This window comes from Hypanus sabinus, chromosome 16 (assembly GCF_030144855.1).
Source record: "Hypanus sabinus isolate sHypSab1 chromosome 16, sHypSab1.hap1, whole genome shotgun sequence".
NCBI classification, from domain to species: Eukaryota; Metazoa; Chordata; class Chondrichthyes; order Myliobatiformes; family Dasyatidae; genus Hypanus; species Hypanus sabinus.
Window position 1 is genome coordinate 60,666,696 of NC_082721.1, and position 18,447 is coordinate 60,685,142.

General features: G+C 44.3%; 1 protein-coding gene across 1 annotated transcript in view; it reads left to right on the forward strand.

Annotated features, from left to right (window-relative positions):
• Positions 1-18,447, forward strand: part of LOC132405844 (ELAV-like protein 2) — a 121,765-nt gene that overhangs the window by 18,592 nt on the left and 84,726 nt on the right. The gene's annotated exons all lie outside the window — the stretch shown is intronic.

An 18,447-nucleotide genomic window follows, 5' to 3' on the forward strand; every position in this document is an offset into this window, starting at 1 on the left:
TTTCCATTCTCTTATTCCATTCCATTATTTCCACACCAGGGTCTGAAATAACTACTGAAATTTGTCAAAATTCTAGATAACGCTGCTGTGCTTCTCCACTCTGATCTGGCTCATGGACTCGTTGTTTGGCATAATGCCTAACCAGGTTAAGGGGAGGCTTTACAAATAAGGATTTTATACAGACAGGCAGAAGGGGGAAATAATGACGACTGGACATGCAACTAGCTGTAGATGCTGGAGCAAAAAATGAGATACTACGGAACTCAGCGGTCAGTGGTCAGGCAGAATCTGTGGAGGGAAATGGAGAGTCAATGTTTCTGGTCGAGACCCTTTTTCTGTACTGATCCTTCACCAGTCCTGATGAAACGTGTCAACCCAAAACGTTGACTGTCCATTTCCTTCCATAGTTATTAAGGGAAAATGAAATCAATGAATTTGCAGATGCTAGGAATCTGAAATAAAAACAAAATACTGGGAAGACACAACAGGTCAGGCAGTGTCTGTGGAGAATGAAACAGAGTCAATGTTTCAGGTTGAAACAGTTCTGATGTAAGCACATATACCTGAAACGTTAGTTCTATTGCTCTCTCCATAGATGCTGCCCCGCTGGCTGAGAGTTTCCAGGATTTTCTGCTTTTATGTTTATTTCCAAACATTACTTTCTGCCATGTAAAGGCAGATGCAACAAGAACCTAAAAATGTCACATAAAGTTGATTGCCATGTGCACAAGTACAGTGAGGTACAGGTACAATGAGAAACTTGCTTGCAGCAGCATCTCAAGCACATAGGTAGAGGTCAACACAGGACATAAACACAAATTACACAAGACAATGATGAAGAAAAGACATAGTAAGACATTTGTACAAAAAAAAACCGTGCAATCAGAGAAAAATTCATGGTAGTGGAAGAGGTGGTCCATAGTGTTCTGTTGCTGAGGTAGGGTTAGGGTTGTACAGATTCTGTGCAAGGAATCTGATCGATATAGGAAAGTGGCTATTCCTAAACTTGGTAGCAGAAAGAAGGCAGCATGATTCAGATGTTGGGAATCCTTAATTAATGAGAGATGCCATGTCCTTAAGGAAGTGCCACTTACAGATTTGCATTGGTACTGGTTTATTTACATGTACAGTACCAAAATACGGTTAAAAGCTTGTCTTGCATATTGTTTATACAGATCAAATCATTACATGGTGCATTGAACTGGAAGTGAAACCATACAATGCAAAACAAAATGTGAAAGCATCCAAAAAGCAGGTAAATGATAAAGTGCAAGATGATAACAAAGTAGATTTGAATTGGTTGCACAACTTACAGAGGGATATCTGTAGGGCTGTTTGCAGAGAGCAGTGACAGACTTATTGGAAAGCTCTATCAAAGAGCTGGCATGGACACAATGGACCAAATGGCATTCAGCAGTGCACAAATTATGTGGTTCAAGAAGGTAACTCACTAGTATCTTCAGAAGGCAAACTCAGAGGGAAAATAAATGCCATTCTTTTCAGCATTCTGAATGAACATAACCCAAAAGAATAGTAGTGTGGGTATAAACAGCACAACATTTGTAGGATCAGATATGTCAATCAATGGTCTGGCATAACACAGCAAGCAAAGTCATCAGAATCAGAATCAAATTTATTATCATTGACAAATGTCCTAAAGTTACTTGATTTGCAACAGTAGGACAGTGCAAAGGCATTACCAAATCACCATAAATTACAATGTACTGTAAAGAAATGTCGTGCAAAAGAGCGCAAAAAATTAGGTAGTTTTCATGGTCTGTCATAAATCTGATGGCGGAAGGGAAGACGCTGTTCCTAGACAGCTGAGTATGTACCTTTAGGCTCCTGTACCTCCTCCCTGATGGTAGTAATGAGAAGAGGGTGGTGATGGATGCCGTCTTCTAGAACCTTGATGGAGCTGGCTGCATCTGCACCCTTTTCCGATTCTGTGCATCAGCACCTCCATACTAGGATGTTGATGCATTCAGTCAGAATGCTCTCTGCAGTACAGAAATTTGCTCGTCTTCAGTAATACACCAAATCTCCTCAAACTCATAATGAATCATAGCTGCTAATATGCCCTCATAATTGCATGAATACAGTACAATACTGTGCAAAAATCTTGGGCATCCCAAATTTATTATATGATTTCAGGTGGTATGTCCTCCACTGAGCCCTGATCACAACATTATTGAGGTTGTCTGAGATTACCTGGAGAGACAGAAGCAAGAAAGAAAGCTAAAAGTCTGTAGAACTGTGACAAGTCCTCCATGCTTAGAACCTACCAGCTGATTTTCTTATGAAAACTGCACAACAGTGTACCTTAAGAGAACTGATTCATTTCCAAAGGCAAGAGGTGGTCAAATCAAATACTGATTTCAGTTTTTAGTTTACAGCTCTGTATAGTTGTTTTTGATATTTAGAAACTTTTCATTATTTTTGAAAGCATCTTTGCTTTACAGAATTATTTTACATTTGCCTAAGACTTTTGCACAGTACTAATGTATATTACGTTCAAAATAAATTTTTGAGATGTTGACACCTGATTGTTAGCCAGTCTATCTCAGCAATAAACACTTCCTCAGCACTATCTGAGATTCTGCCGATTTGGTGAATTGGCGGGTTCTGGTGTCCAAAATCCAGGCATCTAGTCTCACCTCGATAGGGAAAGACCCGGAATTACCAGATAGATGCTGGAGCTATTCGCAACATCAGGAACATTCAAAACCAGAGCAGAACCTTGCATGGTGTTCATTGCTGAGTGCAGGAGTTCTGAAGGAGAGGGACTGGTGGATCCACATGATGTACTACTAGTAGTGTGATCACTCAAGTATGATGTTGTCTTAAGGCACTGTCTATAGGTGGGTTCTCAGGTGACTGTAGAGGCCAATCCAGCATCCACAAGGCCTATGTATACTACGAACTATGGTGCCACATTTAAAAGCTTGTCTCTAAAATTAGGTTGGGTTTTATGTAAAACTAATCCCTAGACCATGCTAATCCTGAATTGGGCCATTCAGTTTATCAACTCTGCTCCATCATTCAATCATGGTTGATTTTTTCTCAAACCCATTCACCCTGTAACTCTTCACCCACTTACCAATCAGGAACCTATCAATCTTTGCTTTTAATACACACATTGACTTGGCCTCCACAGGCATCTATGGAAACAAATTCCACAGATTTACCACCCTGTACCAATTGAAAATTGCTCACTCCGCTAACCCAGGTCATGTTCTTCTTCTTCAGCCCAACACCCCTTCTCTGGGGCACAAGCCACGGAACAGCAGCTTCTCTGGGGCACAGGCCACAGAAAAGCAGCTTCTCTGGGGCACAGGCCACGAACAGCAGCTTCTCTGGGGCACAGGCCATGGGCAGCAGCTTCTCTGGGGCACAGGCCACAGAAAAGCAGCTTCTCTGGGGCACAGGCCACGGACAGCAGCTTCTCTGGGGCACAGGCCACAGAAAAGCAGCTTCTCTGGGGCACAGGCCATGCACAGCAGCTTCTCTGGGGCACAGGCCATGGCACAGGCCACAGAACAGCAGCGTCTCTGGGGCACAGGCCATGGAACAGCAGCTTCTCTGGGGCACAGGCCACTGACAGCAGCTTCTCTGGGGCACAGGCCACGGACAGCAGCTTCTCTGGGGCACAGGCCATGGATCAGCAGCTTCTCTGGGGCACAGGCCACGGACAGCAGCTTCTCTGGGGCACAGGCCATGGACAGCAGCTTCTCTGGGGCACAGGCCATGGACAGCAGCTTCTCTGGGGCACAGGCCACAGAACAGCAGCTTCTCTGGGGCACAGGCCACGAACAGCAGCGTCTCTGGGGCACAGGCCATGGACAGCAGCGTCTCTGGGGCACAGGCCACAGAACAGCAGCGTCTCTGGGGCACAGGCCACGGACAGCAGCTTCTCTGGGGCACAGACCATGGACAGCAGCTTCTCTGGGGCACAGGCCATGGACATCAGCTTCTCTGGGGCACAGGCCTTGGACAGCAGCTTCTCTGGGGCACAGGCCATGGACAGCAGCTTCTCTGGGGCACAGGCCACAGAACAGCAGCTTCTCTGGGGCACAAGCCACGAACAGCAGCGTCTCTGGGGCACAGGCCATGGACAGCAGCATCTCTGGGGCACAGGCCACAGAACAGCAGCGTCTCTGGGGCACAGGCCACGGACAGCAGCTTCTCTGGGGCACAGGCCACAGAACAGCAGCTTCTCTGGGGCACAGGCCACGAACAGCAGCTTCTCTGGGGCACAGACCATGGACAGCAGCTTCTCTGGGGCACAGGCCACGAACAGCTGCTTCTCTGGGGCACAGACCATGGACAGCAGCTTCTCTGGGGCACAGGCCATGGAACAGCAGCTTCTCTGGGGCACAGGCCAAGAACAGCAGCTTCTCTGGGGCACAGGCCATGGAACAGCAGCTTCTCTGGGGCACAGGCCATGGAACAGCAGCGTCTCTGGGGCACAGGACATGGACAGCAGCGTCTCTGGGGCACAGGCCACGGCACAGGCCATGGACAGCAGCTTCTCTGGGGCACAGGCCACAAACAGCAGCTTCTCTGGGGCACAGGCCACAGAACAGCAGCTTCTCTGGGGCACAGGCCACGAACAGCAGCGGACAGCAGCTTTTCTGGGGCACAGGACATGGACAGCAGCGTCTCTGGGGCACAGGCCACAGAACAGCAGCTTCTCTGGGGCACAGGCCATGGACAGCAGCGTCTCTGGGGCACAGGCCATGGACAGCAGCTTCTCTGGGGCACAGGCCATGGAACAGCAGCTTCTCTGGGGCACAGGCCATGGACAGCAGCTTCTCTGGGGCACAGGCCATGGAACAGCAGCTTCTCTGGGGCACAGGCCACGAACAGCAGCGTCTCTGGGGCACAGGCCATGGACAGCAGCGTCTCTGGGGCACAGGCCACAGAATAGCAGCTTCTCTGGGACACAGGCCACGAACAGCAGCTTCTCTGGGGCACAGGCCATGAACAGCAGCTTCTCTGGGGCACAGGCCATGGAACAGCAGCGTCTCTGGGGCACAGGCCACGGACAGCAGCTTCTCTGGGGCACAGGCCACAGAACAGCAGCTTCTCTGGGGCACAGGCCATGGACAGCAGCTTCTCTGGGGCACAGGACATGGACAGCAGCGTCTCTGGGGCACAGGCCACGGCACAGGCCATGGACAGCAGCTTCTCTGGGGCACAGGCCACAAACAGCAGCTTCTCTGGGGCACAGGCCACGAACAGCAGCGGACAGCAGCTTCTCTGGGGCACAGGACATTGACAGCAGCGTCTCTGGGGCACAAGCCATGGACAGCAGCTTCTCTGGGGCACAGGCCATGGACAGCAGCGTCTCTGGGGCACAGGCCATGGACAGCAGCTTCTCTGGGGCACAGGCCATGGACAGCAGCGTCTCTGGGGCACAGGCCATGGACAGCAGCTTCTCTGGGGCACAGGCCATGGACAGCAGCGTCTCTGGGGCACAGGCCATGGACAGCAGCTTCTCTGGGGCACAGGCCATGGACAGCAGCATCTCTGGGGCACAGGCCATGGACAGCAGCTTCTCTGGGGCACAGGCCATGGACAGCAGCTTCTCTGGGGCACAGGCCATGGACAGCAGCTTCTCTGGGGCACAGGCCATGGACAGCAGCGTCTCTGGGGCACAGGCCATGGACAGCAGCTTCTCTGGGGCACAGGCCATGGACAGCAGCTTACCAGAGTCCTCTGTCCTTGGCCACATGGCTTTCACTTTCACAACACAACTTCATATCTCTTCTAGTAGAAAGTTCTTCCTCTCTCAGGGATGAGGTCTTTGGTGCTTCTTATGGAATTACTGTGGCTCTGGGTTCTTAAAGGATGAGTTTCCTAGTCTCATGCCCAACCCTCCACCTTTCGCAGCTTGACTTGGGACCATCCATGGATGGAGTTTGGTCATTTTCCCTTCTCCCTATAAGCCCACCCAGCCTGTCCAAAGACGACTTTGGCATCACCAGATAGTCCTCTACCGAGCATCCTGTTAGCAAATGTATAGTCACTGGAGAACATGATTGGGGACTTCAGGACAAGATTGCTGTACTGGAAGAAAATGAGGGATTGGTGTGTTCTGTGTTTCATGGAGACATGGCTCGTTATGGACATACTCGATACATTGGTTAGAACTGAGTGCTTCTTGATGCACCAAAAGGTGGGAGTCTATGTTTCATAATAAACCCTTTGTGGTGCTTGGACATAGTAGTCTTGTTCCTCCACCAGGAGCATCTGATCTACTTCCAAGAGAGTTCTCCTCTGTGATTCTGACTGCAATTTATGTTTACATTCTGAAAAAAGATGTTGAACAAGCACTCGATGCTTTTAATGGCATAATTAACAAAAAAGAGTCAGGTTACCAAGACATCATAGTCAGAGACTTCAATCAGGCTTGTTTGAAGACATCTCTGCCCAATTATCATCAATGTATCACCTGCAATACCAAGGGTTCCAACACATTACACTTAAGAATGCCTACTGTTTCATGCATTTTCAGGAAACCTGATTACTTAGCTGAATTGCCCCTAACTGCTTACAGGAAGGGACTAAAGAGCAAGGCTCCAGAAATAAGAACAACAAAGTCATGAGAGGCTGAGGAGCAGCTGCAGGATTGCATCGAATCAGTAGACTGGGCCATGTTCAAGGACTTACCTGGGGATCTGAACAAATACATCACAGTTGCCGACATTATAAATACATTCATAAGCAAGTGTGTCCCCATATAATCATTTAGAGTCTTCCCTAACCAGAAGACATGGATGAACTATCAAATCTGCAATCTGCTGAGAGCCAGATCAGTGGCATCCAGGTCTAGTGACCACATTAAATACAAGAGGACAAGGTACGATCTCCAGGAAATCATCTCACACATGAAGCAGCAATTCCGGACCAAACTGGAATCACTGAAGGAAGCTCGACGGATGTCACAGGGCTTGAATGCTATCACCTCCTACAAAGTGAAACCAAACGACATAGGTGACGACAAGGCTTTGCTCCCAGATGAGCTTATTGCCTTTTATGCTCACTTTGACCATTAAAACATGGAGGCACTTTCAAGAACCCCCACAACCACCAATGACCATCTGATTTCAGTCTGAGGCCAACGTGAGAGCATCCTTCAGGAAAGTGAACTCACTTTCAAGGGCCCTTCATTTCATGTTCTCAATATTTATTGCTTATTTATTTATTTATTTACTTACTTTCTCTTTTTGCATTTCCCCAATTTGCTGGGGGGGGGGGGGTTTGGCACATTGGGTGTTTGTCGGTCCTGTTGGATATGGGCTTTGATTGATTCTATTCTGTTTCTTTGCATTTATTGCGTATGCCCACAAGAAAATGAATCCCAGGGTTGTATATGGTTACATATATATATATATATATTGATAATAAATTTACTTTCAACTTTGCAGAATCAACGAAGTAGAATCACAGTTATAGAACCAATTGTTACATAGAGAGCAGAAAAATGTCTGAGTGCGTAATTGTCTTGGACACCGAGTATTTTAGTAACTGGAGACCGTAATCACAGCGAAGAGTGTCTCTTGTCTCAGGGGGAGGAATGAAATGGATTTTGTTTTGCCGCCGAACAATCCATGATATTGGACACAGTAATTTCAGCAAAATTAACATTCTGCTGGTGAATTGGCTGTCAGCTTGCAATGTGACAAGGTTCAATCATTCCCTCTTTGGGGAATTCGATTAAATGAATACAAGGTGTTATTTAAATGTTACATTGTTTCTGTTTTGCCTTCATAGCATTGGAATATAATGCATATTCCACGGTTCCACTGTATAATTTGATAGCTTGATACACTAAGCCATTTCAAGGTTACTTTTGTGTGTCTGAAAATTACAGTGAGTGCTTTATTCTGAATTTATTTTTCTTTTGTGCATTTTCCCCTTTTGACTTACAAAGAAAGGCCTGTCACAGCCTACTGAAATGGCACATCACACAGACAGCAAATTACCTCAAAGCACAGTGACTGTTGTTAGCCGGGTAGATGGGGAAGCCATTTTATACACACAGAGGATGAACTATTAACAGGCAGGGTTAGGTTGATCAAAAACAAACAAAGCAGAAGAAGCCAGAAATATATGGCAGGCCAAGCAGCATCTGTGTAGAGAGAACCAGATCAGCTTGATACACTTCTCTTCCTGTGGAACTTGGTGATCCTGCTGAGGGTTTCAGGCATTTCCCACTTTTGTTTTGGATCTCCAGCTTCTGTAGGTCTTTGTTCCGACTGTCAGAGTGGTGTGAGGTAAGGAAGGATTGGTGACTGGTGAAAACAGAAATTCTTTAGTCCACTTTATGAGGATATGTTGAGTGAATGAGGGCTTTTCTCTCCCTGAGACAAACGAGGATGAGAGATGATTTGACAGGGGTGCACAAGATGCATAGGTCAAATGGACAGCCAAAGACTGTCTCTTAGTGCAGAAGTAGCTAATATAAGGGTGCATCATTTTACAGCGACTGGAGGAAAGCTGAGAGGGTTATGTCAGAGGTAATATTTTTTTACACAGGGAGTGTTGGATTTGTAGAATGTGCTGCCAGGGGTGGCAGTAGAGGCAGATACATCAGGGGCATCTTAGATAAGACATGTGGAAAATGGAAAAATGGAGGGCGACATAGGAGGGAAGGGGTGGAGTGGGTGAAAAGGTTGGCAAAGCATTGTGGGACAAAAGGGCCTGTACTGTGCTGTAATGTTCTATGTTTTAGGTTCGATTTTCTGGTCTAGAGGGTGTTGGCCTCCTTGTTCAAGGAGGATTTTCTTGCAGTGCAAGCAGTGCAGAGAAGGTTCACTGGGTTGATTCCCTGGAAAATAAAGTGGGATGTGCAGCCTTACTTTGAATGGGAAGCACCGTTGATGGTCAGCATGGGCTCGATGGGCCAGGAAGTCTGTTTCCACACTGCATCAATCTGTGACCTGATGAGTAACAGGAAGCCATGGATTCTTTACAGAAGAAACCAGATTTTTTCAGTCATGTTATCCTCACAAACAAATCCTGTTTCCCAGTAACTTCCAAAGGTGTGATCAATAGTGTTGGAAACAGCATATTTGTGGAAATGTGTTGCTCTTGTTGAAAAATCTACTCTCTCCTATCTCAGACACAAGCTGACAAGCCTGAAGCTGCACATCAGAGATAGTCTTGCTTGAACAAAATAGTGGGCAATTGTCACACACTTCACACATCATTCTATAGCTGTGCAGAAGAGAGCATCCTAACAAGCTCCACTTCAGCTTGGTACAGAAACAACACTATGGCGGACAGGAAGACTCTATAACAGGTAGTCAAAACTGACACCAGCCGACCCACCATCGAGGATGTATACACAGAATGGTGCCAGAAATAGGCCAGTAACATCATAAGTGATCCCACACACCCTGCTTATGGACTGTTTGTCCAACTCCCATCAGGAAGAGGTGACATACGTCCACGCCAGGACCACCAGACTCAAAAACAGTTACCTTCCCCAAACAGTAAGGTTGAACTCACTAACCCACTCCTCTACCACTTCTTTATTATTTCCTGTCTGTCACCTTATGTACAGACACTACTGCTCCTCGCGTCACTTTATGGGCATACAATCAATCTATACATATAAGCTATCTTATGCATTTATGTTTTTGTGTTTTTATTATTGTTATTGTGTTCTTTATCTTTTGTGCTTTTGTGCTGCATCGGATCTGGAGTAACAATTATTTCATTCTCCTTTACATTTGGTTATTAAACCATCTTGAATCTTGAACATCAACTTCAAGCCATTACTTGAGATTTCAAATAAATAAGCCTCTTTATTATCTAAGAAACTGAGTATCTGATTTATTCAGGGCTGTTAAGGACTCCTACCCAAGGACCACCTCAGCCAGAAGACAGTGCAGAGAAAAATATCATGTTAATACAAAGATCCAAGGGAGAGCTGCACTGTCTGAGGTGCCTCCTTGCAATGTCAAATCAAAGTTGGATTTATTGTCAGATGCACAAGTATATGTATGTACAGGAGCAATAAAAAACTTGCTTGCAGCAGCACCACGGGTGTACAGCATCAGAGACACTATTTTAACAAGAAAGACAAATTATACAACAAAGAACACAATTAGAATAAAAAAATAGGTCCATTGTGGTGCAATCATAATGTTGCTAAACTGCAGTGATTAGGATTGTGCTGGTTGGTTGAAAAATCAAATGGCTGAAGGGACATAGCTTTTCCTGAACCTGGTGGAGTGAGATATTAAGACAAGGTCATGTTTGTTGACTGAGGCGATTCCTTGGTGTTATTTGAAGGAAAATAGGTAAATTTCCCTGGTGCTCAGATCATCCCTGTTACCACTGAGGAAAAGCAACTCCACAGTCATTTCATGTAAATACTCTGTGGGATTAGCTGCCTCATGAGCCAAAAATTAAACCTCTTGAATAAAAAATCAGGACATTTGATTAAAAACTTAACCAAATGTGGGAATTCTGTTTCTTTATTCATTCTTTTCCAAAAGTTCCCTTCTGAAAAGCACTACACGACCATTAAAACAAAAACTACCCACCACCTTAAAAAATCATTCCCTCAGGCAGTTAATCCGATCAACCATTCCAGTTAGTCCCCTCGCCCCCTCTATCTATCACCCTCATTACTGCAGAGCACGGTAAATACTTTAAACCACTTCTTATAATGTTGCTTACATTGTAAATAACCTACTCATATTTGTGTATTTATGCTCATTTTAGTCCATACTTTAACCTCTAACTTTATTTTTTATATAATTCTTTATTCTTTAGAATCATTGAGTGTTGTTATTTTTGTCAATGTCACACCCTGACAAACACACCACAGCAAATTCTTAATACAAGTAAATGTATAAGGAGAATAAGGCTGATCCTTGATCCTTGGCCCATTGAGTCTCTCCGTCATTCAAACATGGCTGATTTATTTTCCCTCTCAATTCCATTCTCCTGCCTTCTCCCCATAATCTTTGATACCCTTATTAATCAGGAACCTATCAAACTCCGCTTTAAATATACCCAATGACTTGGCCTCCACAACCATCTGATTGCAAGGGCATCAAAGATTACAAGAAGACAAGATAATAAGACTAGAGAAAGTGTAGAGGAGATTTACCAGGATGTTGCCTGGATTAGGGAGTATTTCTTAGGAGGATAAGTTGAGTTAGGACTTTTATTTATTTATTTTATTTAGAGATACAGCATGGAGTAAGTCCTTCTGGCCTTCAAGCTACACTTACAGCAATTCACCAATTTAACCCTAGCCTAACCACAGGAAAATTTATAATGACCAATTAACCTTTTATAATAATCAATTACATCTTTGGACTGTGGGAGGAAACTGGAGCACCTGGAGAAAACCCTCACATTCCACTGGGAGGACGTACAAACTCCTACAGAGAATGCTGGGATTGCACTCTAAACCCCGACGGTGTGAGATGTAATAGCATCACGCTAACTGCTCTGCTTCCCATGGCGCCTTGGTGAAGTGAAGGAGCATTGATGCTTGTTAGAGATGTCCAAGATGATAAGAGCAGACATTTTCACAGGGTGGAAATGGCTAAGTCAAGGGGCCGTAATTTTAAGGTGATTGGAGGAAAGTATAGGGGGATGTCAGCGGTAGGTTATTTACACAGGGAGTGGAAGCTGTGTGGAATGCACTTTCAGGGTTGGTGGCAGAGCCAGATACATTAGGGACATTTAAGAGACTCTTACATACAACAGATGATAGAAAAATGTTGGACTATGTGAGAGAGAAAGATTAGATCAATCTAAGAGTAAGTTAAAAGGTCAACACAGTATTACGGGTCAAAGATTGCCTACTGTGCCGGAATGTTCCAGGTTCTATGTTTTCACAGATAATCTCAATGTGATGTACTTTGAAACATAGTCTCTATTGCAATATTGAAACTGTGTTTGCCAGTGCTCAGGGGGTTCATTGTAAGTGAATGCAAGAAACACATAAATCATATCAGAGCAATTAGTAGGAAGAAAAGAAATATTAAAAATAGGATTAATGTAAGACTACAGTAAGTTGATGGTTGACGGTTGACCTGAACTCAATGGGCCAAAGGGTCTGTTTCCCTGCGATCTATGACTGCATCTCTAAATAACCACCTACAATACCTTCATTAAGGAAAAAGGCTATCAAGCTCAACAATCAGGGCCCCTAATAAAAATCCTTCAATCGAGAAAACTCTTAAGAGAATAAAGCCCTGTAAATCTCTGCCAAGTCATGAGCATCGATAAAGGCGCTGATAAAACAAAAGGTTTAGCAAGGAGTTATTTCTGGTGTTCTGCCCAAGAGACTGCCTGTTCCCTGGCGAAATTTACCAGCAGATGACTCAGAGTCTCATTCTGTCATTTTATTGCAGACTGCCCCTCCTCCTCCCTCAACACCACCCCCCACACACACGCACACCTCCTCCATCTTTTCTTCCCCTTCTCCTACCCTTCTACTGATATGATTTCCATAGAACCTAAGGGTGCCAATGCCTATTCAGAGGCACGTTGTACAAATAGGATTAAACAAAGGAGCTGAATGAAATATAATCAATTGTAGGGAGAGGAAGGAAGGAGGAAGGTGTCAATTGGGGGGGGCGGTGTGTGTGTGTGTGTGTGTGTGTGTGTGTAAGTGGCACTGGGGGTGGGGAGGAGAAGGGATAGAATAGAAAAGGCAATGAATAGTTGCCAAGGCAACAGGCTCAGAGATGCCAAATGTTCGAATGTTCGGGAAAGAAATCTCTAAAGGGGACAGGTGTGATGTTTACCCTAATGCATAATCTGAGCTATTGTCCCATAGCGCCTGGTATCAGAAAGGGATCCCATGGTTTTTGACAGTGAACACAATAGGATTAAGCCTGGGGGAATTTATTGATGATTTGTCAGAGCAAAATCTGGTGTATTGAATATCGAAAGTGAGCTAGTTAAAAATTCACTGGAATATTGACAGAATCAGCAGCATATATTTTGCCCAGAGCTCGATACGCAGAGTAACCACATTCGAGGCCAGCAGTATCTTTGTCAGGTTCAGGGTGCGTGACATTACGACATTTTCTCTTCCATCTCGGAACAGAGACTTTGTTCTAACTGTTCATTCTTGTAAAAATTGTATATAATTTATAAAACTAGAACAGTATACCATAGCACAGGTCCTTCAGCCCATAATGTTGTGCTGACCTTATAACCTACTCCAAGATCAATCTTCCATTTTTCTATCATCCATGTGCCTATCTAGGAGTATCATAAATGTCCCTAATGTATCTGCCTCCACCACCACCCTGCCAGCACATTCCACGCACCCATCTTCTATGTAAAAAACTTATTTCTAACATGCTCAGTAAACAGAATGTGTCTGTTGGGTTTGAGCATGAGATAATAGAGAGTCTGTGTGTTTGCCTAAGGGATATGGACAGGAGGCTTCCTATAGTGGGGGTGTTTAGGGCAAGAGGGCACAGCCTCGGAATATAGAGATGTCTCTTTAGGACAGAGATGAAGGGGAATTTTTTTAGCCAGAGGGTGGTGAACATTGCCACAGACAGTTGTGAAGGCCAAGTCTTGGGTGAAGGTTAACAGGTTCTTGATTAGAAAGGGCGTCAAAGGTTACAAGAAGACAAGATAATAAGACTAAGATTGAATGGCAGAACAGACTCAATCGGCCAAATGGCCTAATTCTGTTCCTATGTCTTATGGTCTGATGACTTGCAAAACTCCCCACTTATTCACCAAAATACAGCGGTAATTTGAAGGACGTCATTTTAGGTTTAGTTATAAGACGTTAAGCAAGTTTTAAAATTATTTAATTAAAGTAATTAAATCTTCCCAATAATGCCAGACACAAATAAGCCATTTAGCCCATCAGGTCTGTACTCTACAACACTCTTACCCCACATAATCACCTCATATCTCCCACGTGTTTTCCTTCCTCTGCTTAACGGGTATATGTTTTCTCCAAAACTGGATAGTGGCAGAGATAGAGTGAATACTCACAGTCTTTTTTCCCAGAGTTGGAAAATCAAGAACTAGAAGCAATAGAACTAAGGTGAGAGGAAAGATTAAATAGGGACCTAAGAGGCAATTTCCTCTCGCAGAGGGTGGTCAATGTATGGAACAAAATGGAACAAAATGAAGCAGGTACATTAACAACATTAACAAAATACCTGGACAGATATGTGGATAGGAAAGGTTTAGATATGGGCCAAACATGGGTAAATGGAATTAGCTCCAGTGGGTATCTTGACGGGCATGGACTGGTTGCACTGAAGAACCTGTTTTTGTGCCATATGACTATGTATAAGATTAACACTATAATAGTACAATTACATTTTAATTAGTTAGCAGTATAGTTATAGTTTAATATCTTTTCCTTTATCAAAGGGCAAAGGTTTAGTACAAGTCAGAAGGGGCTTAGGGGGGATCAGAGGAAGAATTTCCTTCACCCAGAGGGTAATTGTGAACAGGAGCACACTGCTTGTGGGCTTGGTGGAAGCAGAGACTTTTGCTATCTGGATGAGCAGTTGAACCACCAAGGCAGTGCAAACAGTAGAGCAAATGCTGATATATAAACAAAGGACCTGTTTCTGTGCTGCTTGCCGTAACCAAATATTCCAGAGTTTTTGTACAGATGACAGCCCTCAATACACAGACATTTAAGACCATAAGACAAAGAAGCAGAAGTCAGCCATTCGGCCCATCAATTCTGCTCCGCCATTTCATCATGAGCTGATCCAATCTCCCCTTTAGTCCCATTCCCCTGCCTTCTCACCATAACCTTTGATGCCCTGACTACTCAGATACCTATCAATCTCTGCCTGAAATATACCCAATGACTTGGTCTCCACTGCCATCCATGGCAACAAAGTCCTTAGATTCACCACCTTTATATATATAGTTATAAGTTATAAGTACCTTTTTATAGTCAACAAAGAGAATATATTTTAGCCTTAAGCTGCGGACTTAACTGTATATTATTTTATGGAATCAAAGTTCATTCAGGAGAGCCCATGTAACCACATTATGTGTTATTAATCCCCATCTTCTGAGCAGCAATTGTACTCTTAGCCTCTGTACAATTCCAGTTATCTTTCTGTCCTTTCCTCTGCATGAGTGAACCAGTAAACATCGTTCACCTCCGTATAAAGTTCTGAGCTAAAAAAACTGACCCATTTGTCACTGACATCAAACGATTTTAAATCAACTCCTCCATTTGATTCTGCTGAGGTTAGTCATGATAATCACATTCTTATCGAAGGAAGCTGACAGCATCTGTAAATTATAGCTTTCTGAATCACATTTAACAATTCACAGAAATCCACATAATTTACAAAATGGAAACAGCATCTGGTCCATGTTGGCATTTCGCCTCAATGAGATTGCAATCTTAGTCATATCCACCTGCCTTGTTCCCATGTTTAGAAGTATTTGAACTCAAAGAGGGACATACTTCATACTCAAAGGCCCCATCTGCCCCAGACATTTGCTCTTCTCCCCTCTCCCATCAGGCAAGAGATACAAAAGCCTGAAAGCATGTACCACCAGGCTCAAGGATAGCTTCCATCACACTGCTCAAAGTTCAAAATCCATTTATTATCAATGTATATACATTGTACAACCTTAACAGGCAGCCACGAAACAAAGAAACCCCAAAGAACCCATACAAAAGAGCTTTGAACACCCAACATGCAGAGTGAAAAAACACATAATGCAAACAATAACTGGAAGTAAGTAGCATACTGAACTGAGGAGAGCCCTAATAGTTCAGTGCTGAGCCAAGTAGTGGAGCACTGATCTGAATCAGCCCGGTCTGCGCCTCGGACCCAGGCATCCTGACCTCTTCAATCTGATCCAGCACCTAGACTGACTTCCAAGCTCCAATCCGCTCTGATGCCTGGATCCCGCTACCTCAATTTGGCCTGTAACCGCCTTTTTCAAATCAGCCCTGTGCTTGAGTCTCCATCCGAACATTGACTTCGGTCACTTTGGTATGCTCTGGTGCCCGAACCTTGCCGCCTCGACTTGGCTTCAGCAGGGTGCTTAAAACAATCAAAGCTCGGTTCTTCCTTACTCTTAGCAATGGGCCGACCGCCTTGCCTTGCCTCAGTTCTGCTTCATCGAATTGCCTTCAAGTCCAATAGGAAGTTACAGACTATTAATTGCAATGATCGTTTGCCAGGAGAAGTGTGACTAACAAAGTATTTTCTCCTTTTCCTTGTTTCATTAGCCACCAGCCAGGAAGTTTATCAAAGAGTCTGATCTCAGATTCTTGTATAATATGGTGGACTTTTGACCTAACTGGCTACAGTCTAACTCTTGCAATTATTCATATACCTGCACTGCATTTTTCTGGTAATATTTACATTTTATTCTGCAGTGTTATTGTTTTACCTTATTCTAGCACAATGCACTGTGTAATGATTTGATCTGTATGACAAGCTTTCCACTGTATCTTGGCACATGTGACAATAATAATCAAAACCAAACATACTTGTCAAGTAAGCTGTGCAGATAAGGTTCACCATGTTGATCCATGGGATGAAGAGGTTGTCATATAAAGAAAGATTGAACAGCTTGGATGTCTACAGTACATTCAATACACACTGACAGGACTAATGCAGGTAGAGAAGATGTGGAAAGGATGTTTCCATCAGTAAGAGGGAGTCTAGAACCTGATTGCACAAAATCAGAATAAAGGGACATCCCTGTAAAACAAAGATTAGTAGAAATTTCTTCAGCCAGAGGGTACTAATTCTGTGGAATTCATTGCCACAGACAGCTGTGGAGACCAGTCATTGGGTTTATTCAAGGCAGAGATTGATCAGTTCTTGCTTGGTGAAGGAGGTTAAGGGTTATATGAGAAAGAATGGAGAAAGTATTTAAAATCATAAGAGGCACTGACAGCAGCCTTTCCCCTAGGGTAGAGAAGCTCAAAGTTAGAGGTCTTAGATCTAGGGTGTGAGGGGAAATGTTTAAAAGGAACCTAAAGGGCTACCTTTTCACACAGAGAGTGATGAGGATATTGGCTGAGCTGACAGAAGTGGTTGAGCCAGGCACAATAGTATCATTTAAGGAGGATTTGGATAGGACCACGAAGGGGTGGCTCTTGGAGAGATATGACTGTACTCAAGAAAATGGAAAGAGCTGGGAAGATACCATGGTCAACATGAACTAGTTGTGCTGAAGGGTCTGGTACCTGTACAGTATTGCTCTATGGCTCTACAGAGGTTGGAATACAAAATCAGCTATGATTGAATGGTGCAGCAAACTCAATGAGCTGAATCACCCAATTCTGCTCCTAATCCTTCTGGTCTTATGGAAGAAGGACAGGACATCTTCTGAAATAATGGTAACTCTGAGGAAACTTGACAAGGTGGATGCTGAAAGGGAAGATTCAAAACCAGGGGGTAAAGATTCAAGAGGATGAGTCTCACATTTAAGGCAGAAATGTGAACGGTTTTTTTTTCTCAAAGGATTGGTAATCTTCAGAATTCTCAACCCAAAAAAGCTAGAATCAGAGACACTGGATGTATTCCAGGCCGAGATCTGCCCTACAGGCTGAAGGTTTGGGGAGCTTCAAGAATGCAGAGGTGACCCCAAGATCAGAACAGGCATGATCTCCCACTGTGGCATAGCGGATGGAGCCATTGCCTCAAGCTCCAGAGAGCAGGGTTTCATCCTGTCCTCTGGTGCTGTCTGTGTGTGAGGCTTGCGCATTTTCCCTGTGACCAGGTGGCTTCTCCTCCCCTTCCCAGGGTGCTCCAGTTTCCCCCACATCCAGAAGATAGGCCAATGTAAATGGGGACACAGATGTTGGAGCTCCAAGGGTCAGGCTGCCTCTGTGGGGGCAAAGAGATAGCTGATGTTTCAGTGCAAAGGGGTGCTTAATTATCAGTATGGAGTAAGTGCACCAAGAGGCCATCTCCTACAATGTCACCCCACAGAATGCTGTAGCAGATTGAGGAAGCTTATGGCCAACTCTCTTTCCTGTCTGTGTTCACACACTTCATCCTGTATCAGCAATAATTCATGGAACATATTAATGGACAAGGATATTACACAGACACCATGATAAATTCTGAATTCATTCAATTTTAACAGACCAGAGGAGACCCAGTTATTACCTGAATCATCTAACCTTCCCTGAACCATCCATTCTCTTTTTAAAGACCATAAGACAGTGGAGCAGAATTAGGCCATTCAGCCCATCAAGTCTGCTTCACCATTCCATCATGGCTGATTTATTGTACCTCTCAACTCCTCGAAGCCTTTGATGCACTTAATAATCCAGAACCTATCAACCTCCGCTTTAAATATACCCAAAAACGCCACAGCCACCTGAGGCAGTGAATTCGACAGATCTGGCAAAAGAAATTCCTCATCTCTGTTATAAAGGAACATTCCTCTATTTTGAGGCTGTGCTCTTTGGTTCTCGAC